Source organism: Nycticebus coucang, chromosome 24 (genome assembly GCF_027406575.1).
Source record: "Nycticebus coucang isolate mNycCou1 chromosome 24, mNycCou1.pri, whole genome shotgun sequence".
NCBI classification, from domain to species: domain Eukaryota; kingdom Metazoa; phylum Chordata; class Mammalia; order Primates; family Lorisidae; genus Nycticebus; species Nycticebus coucang.
The window spans coordinates 19,653,444-19,659,629 of record NC_069803.1 but is presented as its reverse complement, the minus strand read 5'-3'; the positions used below and the strand labels follow the sequence as shown (position 1 = coordinate 19,659,629).

Genomic DNA, 6,186 nt, shown 5'->3' with positions numbered 1-6,186 from the left:
AGGGGGGCGTGAGATTCAATACTGCCTATTTAACGTGCAAATGTGTGTGCGTGCATACGTGTGTGTTACGTATATATGCAAACACATAAATGTCACTTTCTGTTATTTGAAATGTATTACATCATTTTCCTAGACCAGCAATAACAGATGATTTTTTTTCAAAGACAAGAGTGAGGAGTCTGTATGGCACTTCCTAATTCAAGTGCTAAGTGGCTCTGGAGAGGGGGCGCTAACCGATTTCGTGACTTCCTTTGGTTTGTATAGGACCCTTCACGTTTACCACTTCCTTTCCCTTCACAAACAAGCTTCCTCTTGCCTCCACCTCTCCCAAAAGTGATGTTTTCCCATGACCTTTCCCCAAATTGCCACCATGAATTCTGAGCACTTTCAAGGTCCTGCCAAGTCCCCTCTGGCCAGTGCACTGCTCCGCTGGGACTCGGACATGGTTTCAGAGTTTCTTTAATCAGGGTGGGCCCCCATCCCGGCAGAGGTGATTTTTTTCAAGTCCGCCACTCTTCTCTTTTCTCTGGACTTTCCCTGTGATTCTCTGTGCGTCCATGAACTCTCACATTGGCTTGGCTCATCTTGGATATTTCTTTTCCTACTTCCATGCAAATAAAATCTTAGTACTTTTTTCTCCTATAAAGAAAGATGTGCTATAAGCATTTTTTTTTTTTTTTATGACAGTCTCCCTCTGTTGCCCTGGTAGAGTTCTGTGGCACCATAGCTCACAACAGCCTTAAACTCTTGGGCTCATGGGATCCTTTTGCCTTAGCCTCCCAAGTAGCTGGGACTACAGGTGCCCACCACAATGCTTGGCTAAATTTAGAAATGGGGTCTCACTCTTGCTCAGTCTGGTCTTGAACTCCTGAGCTCAAGCAATCCACCCGCCTCGGCCTCCCAGAGTGCTGAGGCACAGAAGTGAGCCATTGTGCCTGGCTGCTACAAGCATTTTTAAGGATAGTTTTACTAGTACTTTGTGATGTGTGTGGTGGTGGTGGTGGGACATATGAATGCAGCATTCATGCCAGTTTTGGCTACTGCCATTATCTCATGAAAACCAGGAAGCTTCTGTACGTCCTATCCCTTATCTTAAGGCAAAGACACGCAGCCCTTCCCCTCAATGTTACTTTCACTGTTGAATGACATAGTTGCATATAGAATTCCTTAGGTGTTCAGCAGATTTGAGTTGCTGTGGTCGTTATTCTGATACATGTTGTGTTGTGAGTCTGCCCCAGAATGGAGGCTGTCACAGGGTCTGCATGTAGCAAAAGGCCCCAGGGAGGAAGAGTCTGAGTTCAAGTCCTATCTGTTCTCTTATTAGTGTACAAGCCAGCCCTGTTTTACTTCCCAAAGCAATTTGAGTTTGACAAGTAGTCACTGCTACCATTTCTGGAAATCTTTTTCTTTATCTCCTGATCTTTTCCCACTGAGAATAAATGCTTCTTCAAAAGCAATTAATCATAGAAGCAGATGGAGTGGTGATGATATGAATGCCTGTGTGGGTCCCCACAGGAGGGTGGGGGCCCCGCCTCTCACTCCGCCAAGCTGCCTGCGTGTGGTCGCTGTGCCATTTGGTATTTTGTGAGATTCGCTTTTCCAAACTTAGCTCCTCCTCTCTTCCACCTTGCATTTTTCCTTCCCATTTTCCTGAGGCCTCAGCCTTCTCTTGCACCTGCTATCCCTACATTACCATGTGACGTCTCTTGTGCCCTGGACCACACACAGGTGATTGCCCCACAGGGTGTAACTTGAATAGATAGTTTCCACTGAGAACCTCTCTCTTCCCTCTCACTCCGTTTTCACTTCTTTTACCAGCTGCCTTACTCAACCAGCCCTGGCTCAAGTGTGGCCTACATAACAGGTGATGCCTTCTGGCCAAATGACTCTCCTAGGATGGGCCACTGGGAAAAGCTGTCCTGTGGAGCGCAAACCCTTAATGAACAATGTTGATTCTTGTATCACCGCTCAGGCAATGACACACACCACTCAAGGGACAATGGTGACAGCACAGAAAAAGAATACTTAAATGTCATTGCTCAGGAATACATGGAAGTCCCTCTAGTCCAACTGCCTGTTTTCTAACAGGAACGGTTGTTGGCATCGCTATTTCCCCAGTTCTCAAGAGTACACCTAATATGCAGAGTTCTTGGGTGATGTGCAAGCTGATAGTCATCCCCAAAGATATCCACGTCCTAAGCCTTGAGAGGAGGTGAATGTTACTTTGCCTGGCAAAAGGGATTTTGCAGGTGTGACTAGATTAAGGATATTGAGATGAGAAGATAATCCTGGATTATCAGAATTGACAAGAGTCCTTCTAATTGTGAAGCAGGAGATCAGAGAGGAAATGGAAGACTTGATAACCAAAGCAGAGAGGTTGTAGTGATGTAAGGAAGAGGCACATGTTAACACCACTCTGGGAAGAGAGATATTCTCAGTGGAAACTATCCATCCAAATTACAGAGTTGGGCCATCGCCCGTTTGTAGCCAAGGAATGCAGGTGGGGTCCCCAGAAGCTAGAAAAGGCATGAACCAGATTCCCCCCAAGAGCATCCAGAAGGAACCAGCCCTGCTGATAACTTACCTGTAACCCATTGAAACTGACGTGGGGCTTCTGGCTTCCAGAACTGTAAGAGTAAAATTTGTGTTGTTTCAAGCCCTTGAAATGACCACTACACCTGTGGTACTTTGTACAACAACAATAGGAAGTGAAAACAGGCAATGTTACTCACCTCCTTACAATATTTATTTAGTCTTCACTTAACACTTAACTCCAGCAGAGTTAAGGGACTTGCTCAAGTTTGTAGGGATAGTTACAGACAGTGTGCTGATTGGAACTAGGGAAACCATACATATGTCAGTTTTTTGAAGCATAACAATCTAGATCTTACTAGTTTAAGACAATAAAATCGTATTTAGCTAACAATTCTATAGCTCCTAAATTTAAGCTGGGCTCACCTGGGTGGTTTCCCTGATCCTGACTGAGCTCATCCTGGCATCTGCAGTCAGCTGCCAAGTCATCTGGGTTTGGCTGGTCTCTGGTGGCCTCAGCTGGTAGAATTTGCTTGCTCTCTGCATGACCTCTCAGCCACCAGCAGGTTGCTCAGGCATGTTCACACTGTTTCCATGAGAAACAGTGATATATGCAAGGTATGTCGAAGTGTTGGCTTGGAACTGGTAACACCATTTCCACCATGTTTTAATGGTCAAAAACCAGTCATAAGAGGAGTCCAGATTCAAGGAGAGGGGGAAAGATCCCACTTTTTTAAAATTCAGATTAATATGAGAATACAAATGATTAGATTACATTGTTTGGGTTTCGAAGGTAAAGTTCAAGTTGCGGTTGAGGCAGTTGAGCCCTTCATCTGGGGGTGTGCTTCACACCCCTACAATGTGCCCATCAGGTGAAAGTTTCCCAATCCCCCTCTCTCCTCTCTTTTCTCCTTTCCCTCCCCCATTCTCCCCCCACTTGAATATACTGGGGTTAATCTCTCTTATGGGCATGTGGTTGTTTTCTATTAGATTCATGTTTGTATTGAGTACATTGGATACTTGAGTTTCCATTCTTGTGAGACTTTACTAAAAGAATGTGTTTCAACTCCATCCAGGTAAATACAAAAGAAAAACGTGGTATGCTTCATGAATTCGCATGTCATCGTTGGGCAGGGGCCATGCTAATCTATTTATTTATTTATTTATTTATTTATTTTGAGACAGAGTCTCATTTTGTCATCCTTGGTTGAGTGCTGGGGCGTCATAACTCACAGCAACCTCATACTCTTGGGCTCAAGTGATTCTCTTGCCTCAGCCTCACAAGTAGCTGGGACTAAAGGTGCCTACCACAATGCTAGATAGTTTTTTATTTTTTAGTAGAGGGTCTCACTCTGGCTCAGGCTGGTCTTGAGCCTGTGAGCTGAGGCAATCCACCAACCTGGGACTCTCAAAGTGCTAGAATTACAGGCATGAGCCACGATGCCCGGCCCTAATCTTCTCTGTATCGTTCCAATTTTAGTAAATGTGCTGCCTAGTCAAACACAAAGATCCTACTTTTTGATGGAGAAGCTGAAAAAGTCACATTGGAAAGGATGTTAGTACAAGGAAGATGTTATTTTTATAACATCACCCATCATACAATTGACAGATTGAATTTGGTCACTGTTGAGAAGGAAAGGGGATGTTCTTAAGTGCTACATCAAGGCAAGAGATACAAAGTAGGATTCCTCAGGTGTCAGGGGATGAAGACCCGCATCTCCCGACTCTCAGCCCAAAGCTGTTTTTACTCCCCCACACCACATTGTGATGCAACTTTTGTGACACTGGAAAGAAACCATGGAAGCTTGCAGAAGATGAACCTCAAATCTGAGTCCAAACCAAAGATGAGCATGCATGATATTCCCAGTATCCAGGTAAAGACCCATAAATACTTTGCTGTCTCACTTCTCTCTGTAACCCACGTGTCTTCTTTTAAACTCTTCCCAGAGGCCTTTGGCACATTTCAACAGTCATCAAATTATCACTGTCAACAGAGGAGATGCTCTAAGTTTGGTGCTAGCTGTTCAGAATATGTGTTTTTTATATGAACATATGTTTTATAAATACATAAGTGAAATGAAAATAATCTCTAGAGCTCCCAATGGAAGCCTTTCATCTGAGTTGTGTATGTACAGAGTTCACCTCTATGACATTAAACTTCATCACAGATTTCTGTTGACCTGAGCTGCAGGGAATGCAGCCTCCTTTTCCAACCCTGCCAAGCCTTCCCAAAGCTTACTTCAAACCCTCATTTGATAGCATCATCTATAAAAAGCTCTATTTTTCCTTCAAATAATATAGTATTTTTGAAACAGAGAATTTCTCTATCAACTTTAGAAACTTCTGCATTATGGTTTGAAGTCATAAGCTGAGGCATTTTGGAACTTATTTAGAAACCCAGAAGTCCTGATGTATGCGTGGTGGCGTTTTAATAACACCCCAGCAGGCAGGCCTGTGTTTTTCCTGTTCTTGGAGAGACCATTCAGATGAGCAAAGCTGATTTATCTAGTTCTGACACTGCTTTAACATCCCCAGATCAAATCTCTGGACGGCACTCAATTTCCTTGTTGATGAAGTCTAGACATTTCTGCTGGGCTCTGAAATCCCTCCAGAAACAGGCCTTGTCACCCGTCCAGCCTTATCCTCCCAGGTCTGAGCTTTAATCTGGCAGCCAGTCAGGTGGATTCTCGCTCCCACTTTCCCCTGCACGTGCACGTCCTGAGAAACACATCTCATCCCTCCTCCAGTGGAGGAAGAGAGAGAAGAGTCACCTGGCAGTGACGAGGGAGACCACTGCCACACGGTCGCCAGGTGGGATGAGGGTGGGTGGCCTGCATAGGAGGCCATGCTCTGCCCCCCCTCTACCCCGGCCCTAGGTCTGAGTGTGCACTGACCAGCCCCCATGCTGTTCTCACCCTCAGTTACACCCTTGGCCCATCATCTCCCACCCCACCCTCTACCCAACCCCTTCTGCCAAACTATAAGCAGTATTGTCCCACCCATACCCCCAAACTCTTGTTTTTCCACTCCTTAAAGTATAATCTGTATTCAAAAAGTACTCACATCATACAGATGCAGCCCAATAAACTTATGAACTGAGCACCATGGGGAACGACTCTCCCAGCCACTTCTCCTCTTAGATTAACATTCTTTTCACCTGCCAGAAGTCACATAGTCCCTGCCTACTTTCCTTGTTACAGCTTTTCCCTCTTAAAGTTCATTCTTTCCCCAGGTGTTAAGATTTACCTTGTTGAAGGTAGTTTATAAAGAAAGCTGCGTCCAGAGTTCAATGCTGGCTGGTTGCAGCTATCAGCCCTCCCGACCCATCGTATCTTTGTGTCTCCTATGTTTTCTGTCTCTTGTCTTTCTTTCTAATTTCCCGACATTTGCACTGGGTTTCTCGTGCTGGGTCTTGCGAGACACACCCATGGAGCAGCATCCCATGAGAGGCAGCATCCAGAAACCCCCATCCCCAAAGGTAGCAACCACTCTGCTGACTTGTAATGCTGTAGGTGAGTTTTGTCTGTTTCCAGACCTTATCGTGGGAAATCATACCGCATGTGTTCATCTGTGTCTGGCTTCTTCTGCTCAATATTATGTTTCCGAGACTTGGCCATGTGGTTGTGGGTAGTAGCAGGCAGATTTCTCCTTCTT

The 6,186-nt window shown here is 45.0% G+C and overlaps 1 non-coding gene across 1 annotated transcript; it reads right to left on the bottom strand.

Annotated features, from left to right (window-relative positions):
• Positions 1-3,621: 3,621 nt before the first annotated feature.
• On the bottom strand, positions 3,622-3,724 carry LOC128576646 (U6 spliceosomal RNA). The gene has a single exon (XR_008377475.1). It is a non-coding gene; the product is annotated as a U6 spliceosomal RNA (small nuclear RNA).
• Positions 3,725-6,186: the final 2,462 nt, after the last annotated feature.